The sequence below is a fragment of the Sciurus vulgaris genome (genome assembly GCF_902686455.1).
Source record: "Sciurus vulgaris genome assembly, chromosome: 17".
NCBI lineage: Eukaryota > Metazoa > Chordata > Mammalia > Rodentia > Sciuridae > Sciurus > Sciurus vulgaris.
Window position 1 is genome coordinate 39154681 of NC_136478.1, and position 19678 is coordinate 39174358.

The following is a 19678-nucleotide window of genomic DNA, read 5'->3' on the forward strand; positions in this document are numbered from 1 at the left end:
TGTTGCTCATTATTTGATTGCACGTAGACGTTTTACTATGTTTTGGTACGCTTTGTGAGCAGTCCCAGTTTTGGTGGTTTAGTATTTGATAAATAAAATGCCATTTTGTTAAATTTTAATTTGAATCGTATGATGAGTGAGTTTTAAGCTACTAGTGAGGAAAGGAGAAAGTTTTGTATTTTCTAATGGGATTGTATATAAAGAAGTGTACTCGATTTAAAACACTTTTATCGTTAAATCTGAACTTTCTTGTGAGTTCTGTGGTATTTCAGGTTGATTTTGTTTCTTGCAGCGTCGTGAAATTTTTGCTTTGAAAAACATTTACTTAAAATGCCCCATGTCATATTGTGAGAGAGTATCATGGATTGTAAAGGGTTAGGGAGTTGCTTCAAAACTATATAGATTTGAGAATCCCAACTTTTTCTGTGGTTTTCCTGAATAAAAATGACTACTTAGATAGATAGACAAATATACTCAGTTGACCTTGATGGGGTTTTTCATAGAACCTCATTCTTCCTTTGGAAGTTTAGCCCACCTGTTGGGCTAAACTCGAAATCATTCCTACTTTCTTCTGGTTGGTGTAAATAATTTTCTTCTTTCTTTTTTACACTAGATTTCCTTCTGGGAGCCATTTTTCTCTAATACCATTTACCACTGTTAGGCTTTAAACTTGGTGACTTCAAGATGTGGGGAGGGTAAAAAATTCACTTAGTTTAGTGTATTTAAATCACAGGACATTAAAGCATCTTAATTTTTTTTTTTTTTAAAGAGGAAAATTGGAAAGGAGAAAAAAGATAGCTCTTCATAAAATTTTGTTCTTTTTTTGTCAAAACTGTTTACATTTTTTGTTCTTACAAAATAGATCCTCAGAAGATGGTATTTCTATTGCTTTTGACCTGTAGTGGAATTGCTTTTGCCTCAGTGTGTGCGTAATGCTGATTAATATTTTCTCATTTGGCATCTTTAAAAGATATAGCCTTAGTTTTATTCTGATGTTAGTGTGACTGAAATATGAAGGATACTTTTCAAGGGATGCTCTGAACAGCTTGCTGGTATTGTGTCCAGTTATATTTGAGAAAAGCCTTTGCAGTTAGCAGTTCAGTGGGAAATGGAATTCAGTGGGAATAAACCATGTTACCAAATTATTTGTTTTGTTAAGGTTAATTTGAAACATAAAATAGGTCTGCATATCTGTCATGGATATGTAAATTGATTCCCAGTTCATGATAAAACCCCTTAGTGAATAGACTGTATTTATTTAATAGAAGGATCAACATCAGTGGGCAGGAGATCTATAATCCCAGAAAATATTTTGGATAGCTAGCTATGCTTTAATTATAGTTTAGTACAGGAAGGCTTTACCTAGTAAGTAGTGAGTTAAATTTTTTTGTGAGGGACTTTATTCAGGTGTTAGAACCAACCCATATTTATGTTTTATTTTTTTGACAATGCTGGGAACAAAACTCATTTTCTAAGCAAGTGCTCTACCCCTGAGTTCCAAGCCAACGCAGTTTTAAGAGTATATTAGATAAGACAATATTACCAAAGAAGCATGGTGACATTTTGAATGTAAAAGGAAAAATGTCATAATGGCTTTATATTAGTGTGGCACTTAGTATTCCTTCAGATAAGTCAAATATGGCTTAGGTCTTTGCCGGGGCTATGTGGTTTCCAGGAGAGAAAATTAAATCCTGAAGAAAATGCTTTGGAGACTATTTTTCAGTTTTTTCTGGGATAATAGAAGGGAGGAATAAGTTAATTATACATTGGAGATACATAAAATGAATGCCATAGGCTTAGGTCATAAGTTACTCTGGGAATCTTGGTTAAGAAGGCCTGTTCCATAATGTGTTTGAAATGTTGCTCTTAAGATTTCTTTTTTTTGTATTTTAATTCCCCTGAGGAGTATAACAACTTTTACGTTGAGTCTCCCTATTTTTTCCTTGTTTATTCACTTAAGCCACTGAATGAAAATGGTAAGAAATCAAGAAATTGGCAGTCTGAGGAAAAGAATGTACAAAGGGCATTGTTTTCACTTTGACCTACAGAAATACTGCTGAAACATTTCCCAAAACCACTTTTTTTTTTTTTTGGTAAAGCTTTGATTTATTCCTTTTCTTGATCTAGCAAAAAGACATTTAGAAAAGTTTCCTGTAGCTTTGTTTATAATAATGAAAAAACAAAAATTCATCATTAGGGGATTGGTTAAATAAATCATGATACATATAATGAGCTATTATACAGGCATTATAAACTAGACCAGTATATATAATATGGTCCCAGTTATATGTACATAAATAGTCACTTAATTTAGGAAGATATCATTTTTTTTTTTTTTTTTGGTTGTGGGGATCGAACCCAGGGCCTTGTGCTTGCAAGGCAAGCACTCTACCACTGAGCCATCTCCCCAGCTCCACATTGTTGTTTTAAAAGCACAATTTCATTACTTACCCAAAAGTTCATGAAGTTGGATGAGATTTTAGTTTTTTAATAAAGAATGTCAGTAAAGCTTATTTTAATAATTTGTGTTATGCAAACTGGGATGTTGTTTCTTTAATTGCTAAATACTTTCTGAAACTGAAAAATGATTCTTGGCTGGTTTGAATACCAGTTAAGTAGGTTTGTTTCTTAGTTACTCCAGAAAACCAAGATCATCTTTTTAAATTAGATTTCTTTTTACCATTAGCAGTAAAATATTTGGGAGAAAAATGTAAGCTACTTGGGAACCCTGAGTAGATTGTGACTGATGCCATAAAATCTGTGACCTAGGACTGATGTGGAATGTCTTGGGCTATTCTAGGTTTCCTTGTACTAAGATCTCATTCTGTCTTAGAAATGTATTATGTCGAAATTAGGGTTAAATATTGGCTAAAGTGATATTTCTGGGATAGTATTTTAATATCTTCAAATACTAATATCTTTTATTAATGAAACTACTGAGATTTTACTGAAATATGAAAAAGTGGTACATAGTATGGTTTTCATAGGTTCATTTGTAAGATAATAGTTAAGATTGGCAAATTCATTAGGATAACTTATTATTGAGTGCCTCATGTAATTCTCACTTGGAATTTTGATGTGGTTTACACTTTCCTGATAGAGCCTTGGAGAATTAATGCATTAGAAGTAAATATTTTAAAATTTTCTTAAAAGTAGAACAGCTAATTTTAATTATTGGAGAATTTTCAAATTTGTCATGATAAACTAAGGTATATTAAGGAGCTCTCAGCCTTGTACTCCATACAGTAGCTCTTATTCTCTCCAAGCCTGGAATCCAAGTCATAGAATTTATTCTGCAGGTATTTATTGAGTATCTAAGCCATGCCTGTTCTGCCAAGTGTACGGTAATGAACAAAATAGAAAAAGTTCTTGCCTTCATGGAAATTGCATTAGTGGTGAAGACATGCAGGTAGGCACATTTAAAATGTCTGGTGATATATGTGAAATAAGGCTAGGTTAAAATAAAGGAAGGTAAGAAAATTATAGGGAATGCTTCTTATGTAAGCAGTGGGGGCATGTCTGTTACAGTTTTAATTTGAGCAGAAACCTTAAAATAAGTGAGAGTTAGCTTGTTGGAAGTATGAAGGACATTTGGAGAAGAGTTTTCTAGTTAGTGTGAGCAGATCAGAGTGAGTCAGGGTGAGAGTAGCAGATCACTTGTGAGGGTGTTTTGGTTTTTTTTTTTTTTTTTTTTTTTGGTGAGACAAGAAGCCATTGAAATGTGTTTTGAGCCTGATCTTAAATTACAAGTATCCATTTGTCATCTTTATGAGACGAAAGGAAGGACTAGGATTGCATTATATGGAGTGAATTTTATCTGTGCCAGACATTGTGATATAAGTGTTTGCATATTTGGTGTTAGAAACTTCATTACCACTACTATTTTTCAGTCATGCTGTTGGGTTGTTTGTAGTTTTTGCCTGGAACTTTCTCCTGGGCTGTTTATGTCTTCAGTTCTTATAATGTTGTTTTCTAAAGTGGTTATTACCAGTTTTACACTTCTGCCAGCATGGCGAAATGTCCAGCTACTTCATGTCTTTAATACCATTTTCTATTGTTCTTTTTTATATTTGCTAGCCTTTCTAGTGTTGACAAATGAGGTTGATCACTTTTTCAAGTGTTTATTTCCTATTTGGATTTTTAATTTTTACCTTTCATAAAAATACCTGCATATCTTGTTCATTTTATTTTTGACTGTTTGCCGTATTCTAGTTAACTCATAGTAATCCCCTCACCCCCAACAGAGTCTCCTGAGTTGCTTAGGACCTCTATAAGTTGTTGAGGCTGGCTTTGAACTTTCAATCCTGCTCCAGCCTCCTGAGTCACTGGAATTATAGGTGTGTGCCACCATGTCTGGCAATGCATGATAAGTCTTTAATACACTTTTGATAATGAGTGATTTTTCAGTTATGGATTGTAAATTTCTTCCCTAGTCTGAGGCTTGAGTTGGGTTCTGTGTTTTCTTTGATGAACTAGAATTCTTAATTTTAATAATAATTTCCTTTGTGGTTGGTGGATTTCTTTTTCTTTTTTCTTTTTTTCCCCCTCTTGTTGAGGTGCCAGGCATTGAATCCAGGGCTCTAGCATGCTTGGCAAGTTCTCTATGACTCAACTGTGTCCCTAGCTCTAGCCCTAAAGAAGTCTTTTCTCCTAATGCACTGAAATTATCTTCTAGAAGCTCCATTGTTTTGTCTTGCATGATGAGAAATACATTCTGCCTGGAATTGATTTTGCGAATAGTGAGGGATTGGGGCCTGGTTTTATTTTTTTACTGTAATGGTATTTAGTTGCCCTATCGCCATTTATTGGAATGATCATCATATTTCCATTTCATTGTCATCTTTGTCATAATTACATGGCTTATGTGTGGACTTTTTTCTTGACTATTCTGTTGACTTGTCAGTTCTTGCAACAAACCTATGGCTTTATAAGTTAACTTGATAAAATTATCTTAATCTATTCTAGTCATTATGCTTTCCCCCCCCTCTTTTTCTTACCTTAAGTAATAACTAGGATCTCTAGTGCAAGATTGAACAGAAGTGATAGTAGGTGTTGAGTAAACTTTCACAAATTCACCATTAAATAGGATGCCTACTGTGAGTGTTTTTTTATTTATTTATTTACTTTTTATTAAATTAAGAAAATAATCTTATATTCTCAGTTTATTAAGAGTTTTTATGAATGGGTGTGGAATTTTTGAAAATTTTTTTAATAAATTGAATAATTATAGGTAATTATTGAAGAGGGTTTGATCTTTTTGTTTATTTTTAAGACAGGCAAAGTCATAAAAGTAAGTTTGCTTGTATAGCTTAAGTTACGTTTCATTTTGTAAGTAGGTGAGTGTTAACTCACTTGTGAGTTATATTTTGTTTTAGAACAATTTGTTGGTAGTACTCAGTATCATGCCAGTCATGATCCATGAGGAAAGACAACTTAGTGTCCATTTTTTGAAAGTTGATAAATGTATACAGTATTCTGAGGGTGGGGGCATTTTCATTGTGGTAACCTACTCCAGATTGGAACAAAAAATAAGAATGGTTCTAAAATGGTGGAGGGAAGGAGGTGCATGAAATCTGTGCTGTAATCATAATTGCTTGATTTTGTTAATTCCACCTAATGTTTCAGTTTGGGTTTAAAAATCTTTTAGCTGGCATTAACTGCTTCACCATCTCCAGATTAGTGGGTCACAATCTTCTTAGTCTATCAAAGGGCAAATTTTTCCCCCTTTAAGCTACAACTGTTTATTTTGAAAAAAATTACACAACTACAGAAAATTCGAAATGTGTGATGAACACAATTTAGAGTCATCAACTAATATTTTGTCCCATTTGCTTTTCCCTTCTCTGTATTTCTATTTTCTTGCCATGCTATTTGAAAATAAATTGCAGGTATCATCATCCTTAATACTTAAAAGCAGATACCATTTTAGAATGAAGTCACCCTTCTGTATAATTATAGCTTTTTTTTTTTTTCAGGCTTAAGAAATTAACGTTGAGATATTGAACTCTAACTGGAAGAGGCGAGTTCGGTCTCAAAATGAAGAACCATGATCCAAAGGAATCAGAGCAATTGAAGAAGCTGTTTATTGGTGGTCTGAGCTTTAAAACTACAGATGATAGTTTAAGAGAACATTTTGAGAAATAGGGCACACTCACAGATTGTGTGGTAATGAGAGACCCCCAAACAAAACGTTCCAGGGGCTTTGGTTTTGTGACTTACTCTTGTGTTGAAGAGTTTGGATGCAGCAATGTGTTGATGGGCGTGTAGTAGAACCAAAGAGAGCTGTTTCTAGAGAGGATCTGTAAAGCCTGGTGCCCATCTAACAGTGAAGAAAATTTTTGTTGGTGGTATTAAAGAAGATACAGAAGAATATAGTTTGAAAGATTACTTTGAAAAGTGTGGCAAGATTAAAACCATAGGAGTTATGGAAGACAGGCAGAGTGGGAAAAAGAGGAGATTTATTTTTGTAACTTGATGATCATGATACAGTTGACAAAATTGTTCAGAAATACCACACTAATAATGAGCAAATTGTGAAGTGAAAAAGGCTCTTTCTAAACAAGAGATGTAGTCTGCTGGATCACAAAGAGGTTGTAGAGGTGAATCTGGCAACTTTATGGGTGTGGAAGAAACTTTGGAGGTGGTGGAGGTAACTTTGGCTGTGGTGTAAACTTTGGTGGAAGAGGAGGGTATGGTGGTGGAGGTGGTGGCAGCAGAGGTAGTTGTGGAGGAGGTGATGGTGGCAACTGTGGCAGTGGTTCTCGTTATAGTAGAGGAGGCTGTGGTGGTGGTGGATATGGTTACAATGAAGGAGGAAATTTTGGTGGTGGCAAATATGGTGATGGTGGGAACTATAATGATATTGGAAATTACAGTGGACAACAGCAATCAAATTATGGACCCATGAAGGGGGTCAGTTTTGGTGGAAGAAGCTCTGGCAGTCCCTGTGGTGGTGGTTATGGATCTAGTGGTGGAAGTGGTGGATATGGTAGCAGAAGGCTTTAAGAACAGCTGAAAAGGGCTACAGTTCTTAGCAGGAGAGAGAGCAAGGAGTTGTCAGGAAAGCTGTAGTTTACTTTGAGACAATTGTCCCAAATGCATTAGAGGAGCTGTAAAAATCTGCCACAGAAGGAATGCTGATCCATAGTCAGAAAAGTTACTGCAGTTTAAACAGGAAACCCTTCTTGTTTAGGACTGTCATAGCCACAGTTTGCAAAAAGTACAGCTATTGGTTAATGCAATGTAGTGTAAATTAGATGTACATTCCTGAGGTCTTTTATCTGTTGTAGCTTTTTCTTTTGATTACATCAGGTATATTGCCCTGCAAATTGTGGTAGTGGTACCAGGAATAAAAAATTCAAGGAATTAAGAAAAAAAAAATTAACATTGATATCTAACAAATTAAAATTTCCTCAGTTTTTCTAAAATTGCCCTTTATAACTCTCTTTTGATTCAGCATTCAAAGATGATCGCATTTGGCTATATTATCTCTTGCATTTATCCATATTATCTTTCATCTAAAATAATCCTGTTAACTTATTTTCTATGAAATTGATTGTTTTGAAGAGATCAGGTCAATTTTCTTATAGAACGTCCCACAATTTGGAGATCTAATGAATATACTCACAAGGAAATGAAGTTAATCATTTTTGGCAAAAATGCTACATAGGTGATGATGTCTTCTTATTGCATCACATCAGTAGATACATGTTAAAATTATGTTCTTGAAGCATAGTAGAATGAATTGGACATTATTACCCTGTGTGCATATATGACTATACGACCGGTGTGCTTCTACATCATGTACAACCAGAAGAATGTATAATGTATACATTATATGTATACATTATGTATAATGTATCAAAGTGCATTCTACTGTCATGTATAACTAATTAGAACAAATTAAAAAAAAGAAAAGAGAAAGATCAATTTTCTGTCAAAGGTAAGCCTGTAGTCTGAGTTTTCTAATATGCAACAAAAATGTGTTTGCTGTAATCTAGAACTTCAATTTCATAGTGTGTAGTTAGGTGGAACTGTTTTTAGTCACAAAACCATGCCGTTGAAATGTAGCCATTTTAAGCATCCCCCGCCTCCCAGTACATCTCCCTTTGTCCTTAGTCTTCCAGTCATCATGCCTGTACAGTGTACTAGGTAATCCAATTATAACTATAACCCTTCCCCTCCCCAATTTTAAATTCATTAATTGCATAGATTGTAGCACAGAACTCCCTCCTAGTAAGGGGCAGTGCTGCACTAGGGATTAAAAACCTGGGTGTACTTCCTGCCCAGTGTGTTTGTTTGCCAGATTCTTTTTGTTAGCACCCCCTCTGCAGAAGTAAAGTGTGCTTTGCCCAATAGCTTTTAAGCAAGTGTCTTATTTCTTGTGACACCCCAATATTTCCAACATACACAGTGTCACTTTATCCTATTATTAGTGTTTCTAATACCTTACATTTGGTGATAATTTACCAGGTATTATCACCCTGTGTAAGGAGTAAAGGTGCTCATCCCTGTGTAACAAGTAAATATTTTAAATGGTAGTAATACTAGAAGACCATAAATTTTCTGTTTCTCAACAGTCTTTTACAACATGAATGATCCTTGCCTAACTCAGCTGTTATATTGCTGTTTGCCAGTCATTTTGTAGCCATCTACATTATTATTAGCTGGCATTTTTCTTTAAGGAAAGGCCTTGTAGTACCTCCCCCATCTTATAGTATCACTGTAGGCTCATATCTAGATCTTTAATTTAGTGTATTGTAATTTCTGTCATTATTCCTTTTGATGTTCACATTGTCCCAAATTTGGCAAATGGAGTCCCTTGACTGGTTTCAAGTATGCATTATTTTATATATTTGTTCATTCTTTGATCATTACCTTACCCCTGCCCCCTTTCTTTCTTTATTCAATACTAGGGATTGAACCCTGGGGTGCTGTACCACTGAGCTACATTCCTAGCCCCTTTTATTTTATTTTTTTATTTTGAGGTAGGGTTTCACTAAGTTGCCAAGGTTAGCCTGGAACTTGTGATTCTTCTGCCTCAGCCTCCTGAGTAACTGGGTTGACAGGTGTATACCACTATGCCCAGCCATTACTTAGCTTTTTGGCATAAGATGTCTCAGGCTTACCCTGTAGTTTCCCTGCCCTAGTTGTGAAATGAACTATTTCTTCAAAGAGCCCTCATTCTTTTTAATGAGAATTGCCTAGAAACCAAGGTCTGGATCTATATAGTGCTAATTGTTACTGGGTTATTATTGCATCAAAGCTCTTTGAGTGGACAGTGCTAAGGAAATATATTAACCTTTTGTATACCAGGAGAAATAATTATCACCATTTACCATCTGGATCTAATAGATCCTTCTTTTTAAATCTTTAAGTAATCTGTTACAGATACACAAAACCAAGAATAAAGATAGTGAAAAGAGTTTTATTTGAAAGTTTAAGTATTTAAACATAACAATCCTCTTTTAGTCTAGTAAATTTTGGCATATAAAGGTCATAAGTGATTTAAGAATACTACCACATGTCGTTTTAGGAGAAGGGATGGTCCATGTTCTTGGTGCAAGTTATTGCATGATAAAGTCCTTCCTGTTGAATGACGCATTGGATTTCCTTTTTGTTCCTACATGCGTTAGTTTTTACACATTGATTCTTTTTTCCCCTCGCTCATTCAAGTGAATCTTCAACATTCACTACATTCAATTGTGTATAGTTGTTTTTCCATTGGAATAGTCTTTTCTAGAACTTAGAGTGATACATAGATAAATCCTTTCAGAATTTCTGCTTCAAAGCCCATTTGCAATATCTTCAGGTTTTTTTTCCCCCCCTGGTCTCTGATCTCAAGCTTTAAAAACTTGCAGGAGTAGAAAAAGAAATAAAATGTAGAGATCTTTTATTCCAGCAATCTTATTTATTGTGAAAAATGTATATGAAGTAAAATTTGTCATTTTAATCATTTTTAAGTGTACATGTAATATTGATTACATTTGCATTTATGGAGCTGTCATTCTTGTTTCCAGAACTTTTTATGACTCTAAACAGAAACTCTATAACCATAAATGGTAACTCTCCCATTTTCCACCCCTCATCCCTGGCCCAATCCCTGGTAACCACTAGTCTATATGAATTTGTGCATTCTAGATATTTCATATAAATGAAATCATATAATATTTGCCCTCTTGCCTTTGACCTATTTTACTTGGTGTAATGTTTTCCAAGTTCACCCGTGTTATAGCATGTATTAGAACTTCATTCCTTTTTGTGACTGAATAATATTCCATTGTATACGGTACATTTTGTTTATATATTTGTATGTTGTTGAGTACATGGGTTGTTTCCACCTTTTGGTTATTGTGAATAGTGCTGCTGTGAACATTGCTGTGTAATAATCTATTTGTGTCCCCGTTTTAGTTCTTTGGGTTATAGCTAGGAGCAGAATTGCTGAGTCATATGGAAACACTTTTTGAAAGACTTGCCAACTCTTTTCCACAGTGACTGCCCAATTTTACATTTCCATCAGCAATGTATGAAGAGACCAGTTTTTTTTTACATCCTTGCCAACACCTATTTTCCATGTTTCTTATTATGGCTATCCTAATAGGTGTGAAGGATTACCTTATTATGGTTTTGGTTGTTATTTCCCTAATGACTAAGGATGTTGCACATCTTTTCATGTGCTTATTGGTCATTTGTCTTTGGAGAAATTTTTATTCAAATCCTTTGCCTGTTTTTTTTTTTGGTTTGCCATTTTTGTTTAGTTGTAGGAGTTCTATATGTCTGGATATTAAACTCTTATTTGTAATTACAAACATTTCCTCCCATTCTTTAGGTTATCTTTCACTTTCTTGATAATGTCCTTTTTTGTATGGAAGTTTCTAATTTTGATGAAATTCAGTTTATTTATTTATCTTTTATTGCTTATACTTTTGATGTCATTTCTAAGATTCCATCACCAAATCCAAGGTCACAGAGATGTTTCATACCAAGTGTTTCATGGTTTTAACTCTTCTATTTAGGCCATTGATTCATTGTGTGTTTTTATATATTTCTCATTGTTGAATTTAAGAAAACTCACCCTGAGTATTGTTATCTAGAGACTTAAAATTAGTTTACACTATGATTTTGACCATTGTCATTAGTGTCTTGTGCTATTCAATATGGTTTCCAAATTCAAATGTGTGTATTCCATTTGAATTTAAATTCAGATTTGTTAAAATTAAGTAGAATTTAAAAATTCATTTTCTTAATAGCCATATTTCAAGTGCTCATTAGCCACATTTAACTATTAAATGTTCTTTTGGACAGTGCTGATACTGAAGATTTCCACTATCAAAGAAATTACTGTTGAGCAGTACTGGTTAAGAATGCTGTTGTTTGTTTTTATTCATATTGTTTAATGATTGTGAAATGTCTTCCTCTGTCACTTTTCTTCTCTTTGCCTTTATGGGCAGAAAATGGAAAAATTCTGAATTCTCAACTGTTTATTAAAAACTAAAGTAGACTGTAAAGATGATCTGTGTCTCCATTCTTATACTTTCTTGAGAGATGCAGTGCTTTGTGCAATGCAATAAGAAAATTAAAGAATCACACCTCACTGTTATTTGCTTTATTATTCTAGGTAATTCCATAATTCTTCCATTTTCTATTTTTTTTCTTTTCTTTTTCTTTGAATGCTGGGATGCTTAACCACTGAGACACATAACCAGGCCTCCCCTTCCCCCCTCATTTTTTATTTTGAGACAGCGTCTTGTTAACTTGCTAAAGCTGGCTTTGAACTTGCGATCCTCCTGCCTCAACCTCCTGACTTCTGGGATTATAGGTGTGCACCACTGTGCCTGGTTAATTTTCTTATTTTTTCTTTCTTTTTTTTAAACATAGTAATAATTAATTATGAAATAATTACTGGGGTAGTGAAATAGCAAAGTGCAAGAAAAATATAATTGCTAGTATCTTCGTCTATGTGCTATAACAAAATACCTGAGGCTGGGAAACTTAAAAAGAGATTTATTTGGCTCATGACTCTGGTGACTGGGAGTCGAAACAGCATGGTACTAGTGTCTTGACTAGGGCCTGTAGACTGTATCACAGTGTGGCAGAGAAGCAGGAAGCGAATTGGCTGTATACAAAAGATGCCAAGATGTGGAGTGACTTTGCTTTATAACAACTGGCTCTTACAAGACAGCATTAAACCTTTCATGAAGGTGGAGCCCCCATACCTTAATCACTTTCCTAAGCTGTATTACCTCTTAAAGTTTCCACCACCTCAACTCTGCCACATTGGAGGCCCAACCTATCAGCACATGAAACTTTAGGGACAAACCATATTCAATCCATAGCAGTTAGATTCTGATAGTGTCTTAGACTTATAAAGAGGTTCAGTGTATTCATATTTTAACTGCAAAAAAAAAATTATTCTTACTGAAATACTTTCCTCTTTATTCCTTGGAAGAACTCTAAGAATGAATAATGATTGTGAAACATTAGTTCTTTCAAATAGTTAAAACTGCTCAAGAAACTTTGAGAAAGAAACTAAAAAACTAAAACTGGGTTCAATTGATTCTGATGGTATATTTTAAATTGAATTCTAATTCATTACCACAAAAATCTTCCTCAGTTTTCCCTAAACTATATTTGAACCTTTCTTCTTTCATAGTAAAAAACTTGGTTCTCAGTATCATGTATTTATTCATTTGCTATATTTTATAATATACACAAAATAGTTTCAGGATTTTAATGCCACTTCCAATGACAAAACTAAAAGGTCAGAGTTTCTTTGCAGTTCCTTTTGCTCTTCCAGAATTAACTCCTTTGGAGTGTAGGGTTTTTTTTTTTTTTAAATTTTATTTATTTATTTATTTTTGATGAACCTTTGTTTATATTTATGCATGCTGATAATTGAACCCACTGCCTCACACATCCTAGGCAAGCGCTCTTCCACTGAGCTACAATTCCAGCCCTGGAGTGTAGTTTTTATCCCAAAAGTTACTTGAATTTTTTTTTTTTCCCTATGCAGTTACAACTTGAATTTGGTATATAGTTTCTGTACATGTTGAATTTTAGTATTTTGTATTTTGTATTTTAGTATTTTGAATTTAGTACTTTGTATTTTTTTCACTTAATTTTGTGTAATGTATAAGGCATTTATATGGTTCAAAATCACAACTATATAAAAATTATACTGAGGTAATTCATTCCCATCCCTGCTCCTACTCTCCCCTATAGATACTTATTATTTATTTATTTCTGGTTTATTCTGTTTCCTCTTTTTTTTTTTTTTAATTTATTTTTATTGTAAACAAATGGGATACATGTTGTTTCTGGTTGTACATGGAGTAACAGCATACCATTTACATATTCATACATTTACATAGAGTAATGATGTTTGATTCATTTCCGTTATTTTTTTCTTCCCCCCACCCCTCCCACCTCTCTTTTCCCTCTATACAGTCCCTCCTTCCTCCATTCTTGCCCCCCTCCTACCCCCCCATTATGTGTCATCATCCACTTATCAGTGAGATCATTCATCTTTTGGATTTTTGAGATTGGCTTATCTCACTAAACATGATATTCTCCAATTTCATCCATTTGCCTGCAAATGCCATAATTTTATTATTCTTTATAGCTGAGTAATATTTCATTGTATATATATATACCACAGTTTCTTTATCCATTCATCAATTGAAGGGCATCTAGGTTAGTTCTACAGTCTGACTATGAACATTGATGTGGCTGTATCTCTGTTGTATGCTGATTTTAAGTCCTTTGGGTATAGGCCGAGGAGTGGGATAGCTGGGTCAAATGGTAGGTCCATTCCAAGTTTTCTAAGGAATCTCCACACTGCTTTCCAGAGTGGCTGCACTAATTTGCAGCCCCACCAGCAATGTATGAGTGTACCTTTTTCCCCACATCCTCTCCAACACCTATTGTTGCTTGTATTCTTAATAATCGCTATTCTACTTGGGGTGAGATGGAATCTTAGTGTAGTTTTGATTTGCATTTCTCTTATGACTAAAGATGGGGAACAGTTTTTCATATGTTTGTTGATTGCTTGTAGATCTTCTGTGAAGCGTCTGTTCATATCCTTAGCCCATTTGTTGATTGGGTTATTTGTATTCTCGGTGTAGAGTTTTTTGAGTTCTTTATAGATTCTGGAAATTAGTGCTCTATTTGAAGTATGAATGGCAAAGATATTCTCCCACTCTGTAGGCTCTCTCTTCACATTGCTGATAGTTTCCTTTGTTGAGAGAAAGCTATTTAGTTTGAATCTATCCCAGTTATTGATTCTTGCTTTTATTTCTTGTGCTATGGGAGTCTTGTTCAGGAAGTCTGATCCTAAGCCAACAAGTTGAAGATTTGGACCTACTTTTTCTTCTATAAGATGCAGGGTCTCTGGTCTGATTTCAAGGTCCTTGATCCATTGTGAGTTGATTTTATTTATTTCTGGTTTATTCTGTTTCCTCTTTAAAAAAAAAAAAAAATACATTTGTTTTCTTTACCCCATCCCCTTTTATACAAAAGGTTGCATATTCTATTTTACTTCTTATTTTTCTTATTAAATGATATTGGTAATTACTACTCCATTGTATGGGTAACCACATATTCATTTTTTATCTTACTGATGGGCATTTGGTGGTTTTCAGCCTCTTGATAGTACAAATAATGCCTTAGTCAATCACTTTATACTTAACATTGTTTCTCATTTGTAGAGTTACTTCAAGTGAATTCCTAAAGGCAAGATAACTAGGTCAAAGGGTAAATTAGTTTAGCTTTATCCATATTTATAATCACCTCTCAAAGGACTGCTACCCTTAATTTAATTGACAGTATTAAGTAAAAAGAGGTAAGAGAACCAGAAGAATATGATACCCAAAAGCTAGGGAGCAGAGTTCCTTTGATTGGCTTTTTTCTGTGGACTCTTCTGCCATTTTCCAAATGATCATTTCTTACCTGGAAGCAGTTTTGGTGGTTCCACAGTTATTTCCTTTCTGCCTATTTTCCTTTAAGAATGTACTCTTTAGGAATGGGACTAGGAGTGTAGCTCAATTGTAGAGCACGTACTTAACTTGTGTTAAACCCTATGCACACTCTCCAGCATTACCCCCCCCCCAAGAAAGAATGTAAATTGAAATATGTGATTTTGTAACTGTCCTGCTTGTAATCTTTTGAGTACTTCTAATTGTACTTAGAATAAAACCCAGGATCATTAAAATATGGTTTAAGTTCCCTTTGTTGCTTGATCTGTCACTTTCTAGGTTCATTTTTTACTCTCTTCCCACTTATTTGCTTACCTTAAAATAATGATCTATGATCTTTTTGTGGGACAGGCAGTGTTTCTGTTATCACTTTTTTTTTTTAATTTTAAGAGAGTAGCAGAATACCCCATTAACTTGTGAATTTATACTTAATATATTAATTTTTTGAATAGTATTGTAGTGTAAATCAGTGGGTACTTTTTTAAGAGGGAAAAGCAAAAGATAAAACTGAGTTATATTCTAGACACTATTCTAAATCCTATCTTCAAGAAACTTGTAGATGAAACTTTTAATAGGAAACAATATAGTGTGATAATTGTTCTCCTTTTAATTCTTTGCTTTTTCTTTCCTTCTCATTCTTTTATAAACTAGTTTCGTAAATTAGATTTAGCATCGATCTTTTCATTGAAATTACTCTACCTAAAATTTTTACCATCTCTCTTGCCAAGCTCCCTAAACCCTTTTGCTTATTTTTTTTTCACCTCTGTGCTTTATTTGAAACTTTGTTCCCTGGTAAACTCTTCTCAAGGAACTTCCGTGATTTTGCATTTTTCTGGTTCTCCCCCATTTGTATCTGTTTCTACTTAGTCTTGTTAATTTCTTCATTTCTTCCTTAAATGTTAATAATTCCTGTATTTCCAATGTTGGCTGTCAACTCTCCTTATTCTACATTTCTCGTCATATACTCCAGTGTGCCCATGGCTCTTCCTGTTGGGCAGGTTTTCTTGGGTAGGCCACAGGTAGCTCCACCTCTTTTACTAAAATTTACCATCATTGTCCCTAATCCACCTACTATGCATTCTGATCCCAATCCAGGGAAACATTCAAACCAGAGTCTTGTCCATCTCTTACCTGCTGTGGTCTGAATGTTTGTGTATAATTCCCTTACCACATGCTATTTATGTGTTGAAATCTAATCACCAATATTATAGTGCTATATGGTAGGACCATTGGGAGAGGATTAGGTTATGAGGGCAGAGATCTCAATAATGGAATCAGTACACTTTTCAAAGAGACCCCAGGGAACTGCCTTGCCCCTATCACCATATGAATACACAAAAAGGTGCCATTTATGAACCACCAGACACGGAATTTGTTGATACTCTGATCTTGGACTTCTTAGCCTCTAGAATTGCAAGAAATAAGTTATCCTTTGTTATTCTCCATATAAATCCATTTCATGGTATTATATCATCCTGAATGGACCAAGAATATAATATCACTAATTTTCTTTTGTCAATTGTACTTATATGATCTATATACTCTGTCTTAAGGATCACCATCTTAGTTTGGGCTCTTACTTGAAAAACAACATGCCAGAATTTTCAGTAAATATTACTATGTTGCTTTATGTTGTTAGTCTTTTTCATTGTAAGCATTCTGGTGTTACCTCATTGTGCTTTTGTTTTGTAATTCTTATCTGTAAGCATGTATCTATTTACTTAGATACTTAAATTATTTTATTACTTAGTTGTAGTTTTACTCATTTTGCCATATAGCGTCCATTTGTCACACTTTTTATCTTTCATGTTAATACTTTTTTTTTTTTTTTTTAAAACTGGGCATTAATCCCCAGTACCACACCCACTGAGCTACATTCCCAGTCCTTTTTATTTTTTATTTCAAGATAGATTCTTCCTAAATCGTTGAGGGTTGCCTCAAACTTGTAATCCTTGTAATGAGAGTCTGTTTGTAATGTGTATTTTTTTTCTCTTGCTTTCTTGTCAGCTATTTTTGTCCTTATAGATTGCTTTGTATCTTATAACTTTTCATTGGATGCCCAACATTGTAGTGGAAAATTGCGTAGCCTGTAGATGATGTTACTCTTCTTCAAAAAGGCTTGTTTCCTTTCAGCAACCAACATAATCCATATGGAGTATGTCTTTTTCACAAATTATGTGATGTTGTATATATAATTGTTTCTTTGTTCTTTTCCATTGTATTATTTCCCTATACTTAGACTAGTATCACATTTTCTTATTTTAGCATTACAATAGGTCTTGATATCTGGTAGTAAAATTCTTTAGCCTTGTTCTTCAAAATTGCCTTTGCTATTCTTTACCTAACTTTTTGTATGTATTTTAGAACCAACTTTTCTGTACTTACAAAATAACCTACTGGAGTTTTGCTTGTAATACTTTGAATCTAAAGATCAGTTTGGGGAGAACTGACATGTTTACAATATTAGGTTTTTCAGTCCATGAATATGGGACAAATTTAGGATTGTGATAATTTTCTGGTCAGTTAACCTTTTTTTTTTTTTTTTTACCATTTTAATACTTTTGTCTCTTGTGACACTTACCTTCAAATCTCTGTTGTTGGATACTAGTGTGCACCAGCTAATTTTCCTTCCTTCCTTCCTTCCTTCCATCCTTCCTTCCTTCCTTCCTTCCATCCATCATCCATCCATCCATCCATCCATCATTAGTTTTTGTCATTTAACTTCAGTTTATTTGTGTTCAAAGTGTGTCTTATAAATAGCATATAATTCTGGTTTTAATGTTCAGTCAACATCTTTTCCTTTTATTAACCTAGTCAAATATGAATAATATTCAGTTTTTTCACTTTTTAATGTGACTTTTTGTTTTTAAAAATTATCGTAAAATATATATAACAATTTAACCATCTTAATTTAAATGTAAGCACAGTGATATTAATTACATTCACATTGTTGATCAGTCATAATCATCATCCATCTCTAGGACTTCTTTTTTATCTTGCAAAGACAGCTTAAGTCACTGAAAATCAAAATTAAAAATTCTACAAATGAAGGATCCAAAAATATTTCAATAAATGGTGTTAAAAGGATATTAAATGCAGCATAAATTGGAATCGTTTAACTTGATGGCAGGTCAATGGAAAATATCCAAATTAAAGCCCAAAGTCTTCCCAGGTTTTTAAAAAAAGATAAATGTTTCTTTCATCATTTCCTCTATTTTCTTGAAAATATGAATCATGGTTATTTTATTGTCCTAGTTTATAACTCTGGTTCCTAGATTACATGTGTACTTGGTTCTGTTGTCTGTTTTTTTTTGTTTTGTTTTGTTTTGTTTTGTTTTGTTTTTCTCCTTTTTCTTTATTCCTCTTGATATTCAGTCATATGATCCTTGGCATCTTGGCATCTCGGTGAGTTTTTATAAAATGCTGGGACTGGTATATGCTTCTGAAGGCGATATTTTCCTCTACAAGAGCCTTGCCTTCTGCTAGGTAGGTAGAGTGTGAACTCGTCACCTTAATCCCAGCCACCACCAGATGGAGTGAAGGCTGAGTGTTTCCTTCACTCAGAGATCTGCTACTCCTGGCTCCTTAAGGACCTTCTTCTAAGAATCTGATTTTGTTCACCAAGGGCATCCTCTCTGGCAGACTTTTGAACTCTAATTTTTGTTTCATCCTGAGCTCTGCTTTTCAGAGTTTTAGTTTAACTTTTTATCCTTTATAACCTTATATCCTTCCACATTGGTTAAATTCTGAAACCAACTGTATGTTTAAGACCACTCATATCTCTCATTTGGTTACTATAGTCTTGTCAGACTATCCAAGGTTCTGCTTGTTTCTGTCTCCCAGATGTTGTTCCTTAGGGTCCATCATGTTTCTTAGCCACTTACCTGTGCCCCTAATTGTCCAAGAAGAAAGCATCCCCAGATTATTAGCTTGCTTCTGTATTTCTCCTCTCTGAATCTTTCGGCTCTTTTATCCTTATTACTTTGACAACTCAACTGCCTTTGTGTTAGCTTTTTGTTGCTGTTATAAACACCTGAGAAAAGCAATGGTAGAGGAGGAAAGCTTTGTTTTGTATCACCCTTTCAAAGGTTTCAGTCCATGATCAGCTAACTCCATTGTTTGGATCTGAGGTGAGGTAGAACATCCTGGTGGAAGGGTATGGCAAAGGAAAGTTTCTCAATTAATGGCAGCCCCTAACAACCAGATACAGTTTCCCAAGGACACACCTCCAGTGACCTACCTCCTCAACTATGCCCAGTGTGCCTACAGTTTCCACAGGCCAGGCAGTCCTTGAACTTGGGATCCTCTTTTTCAGTTTCCTGGTAGCTGGAATTATAGGTGTATACTACCACATGTAGCTCTCAGTTTTTGGTTACTTAATTTTACTGTAGTGTTACAGTGGTGGTTTTTTAAAATGAAAATTTGCTGCTTTAATTAGTCAAAATGGTATTTTAAAGTGGTTTAATTTTACATTTTTATTACTAGTTGGGAACACCTCCCAGTCTTTCTATTTGTATTTACTCTTAAGGAATTACTTTACTTTGAATGTTCCATAGGCATATTATTGTCCTAATCTGTGTGAGTTTACTAAAGTTATTTTAGTCAATCTTTGTCAATTGTAAACCATAGAAACACTTAGAAGGAAGTTCTCAAAGAATTTACTATAAAGTTAGGAAGAACTGACACATCTGTTTCAGATGGTTAGT

General features: G+C 34.2%; 1 protein-coding gene and 1 pseudogene across 3 annotated transcripts in view; both read left to right on the forward strand.

Annotated features, from left to right (window-relative positions):
• URI1 (URI1 prefoldin like chaperone) overlaps positions 1-19678 on the forward strand; it is a 71452-nt gene that overhangs the window by 935 nt on the left and 50839 nt on the right. The gene's annotated exons all lie outside the window — the stretch shown is intronic.
• Positions 2376-7814, forward strand: LOC306647987 (heterogeneous nuclear ribonucleoprotein A3-like; annotated as a pseudogene). Its single transcript has one exon. The product of its transcript is annotated as a heterogeneous nuclear ribonucleoprotein A3-like (transcript).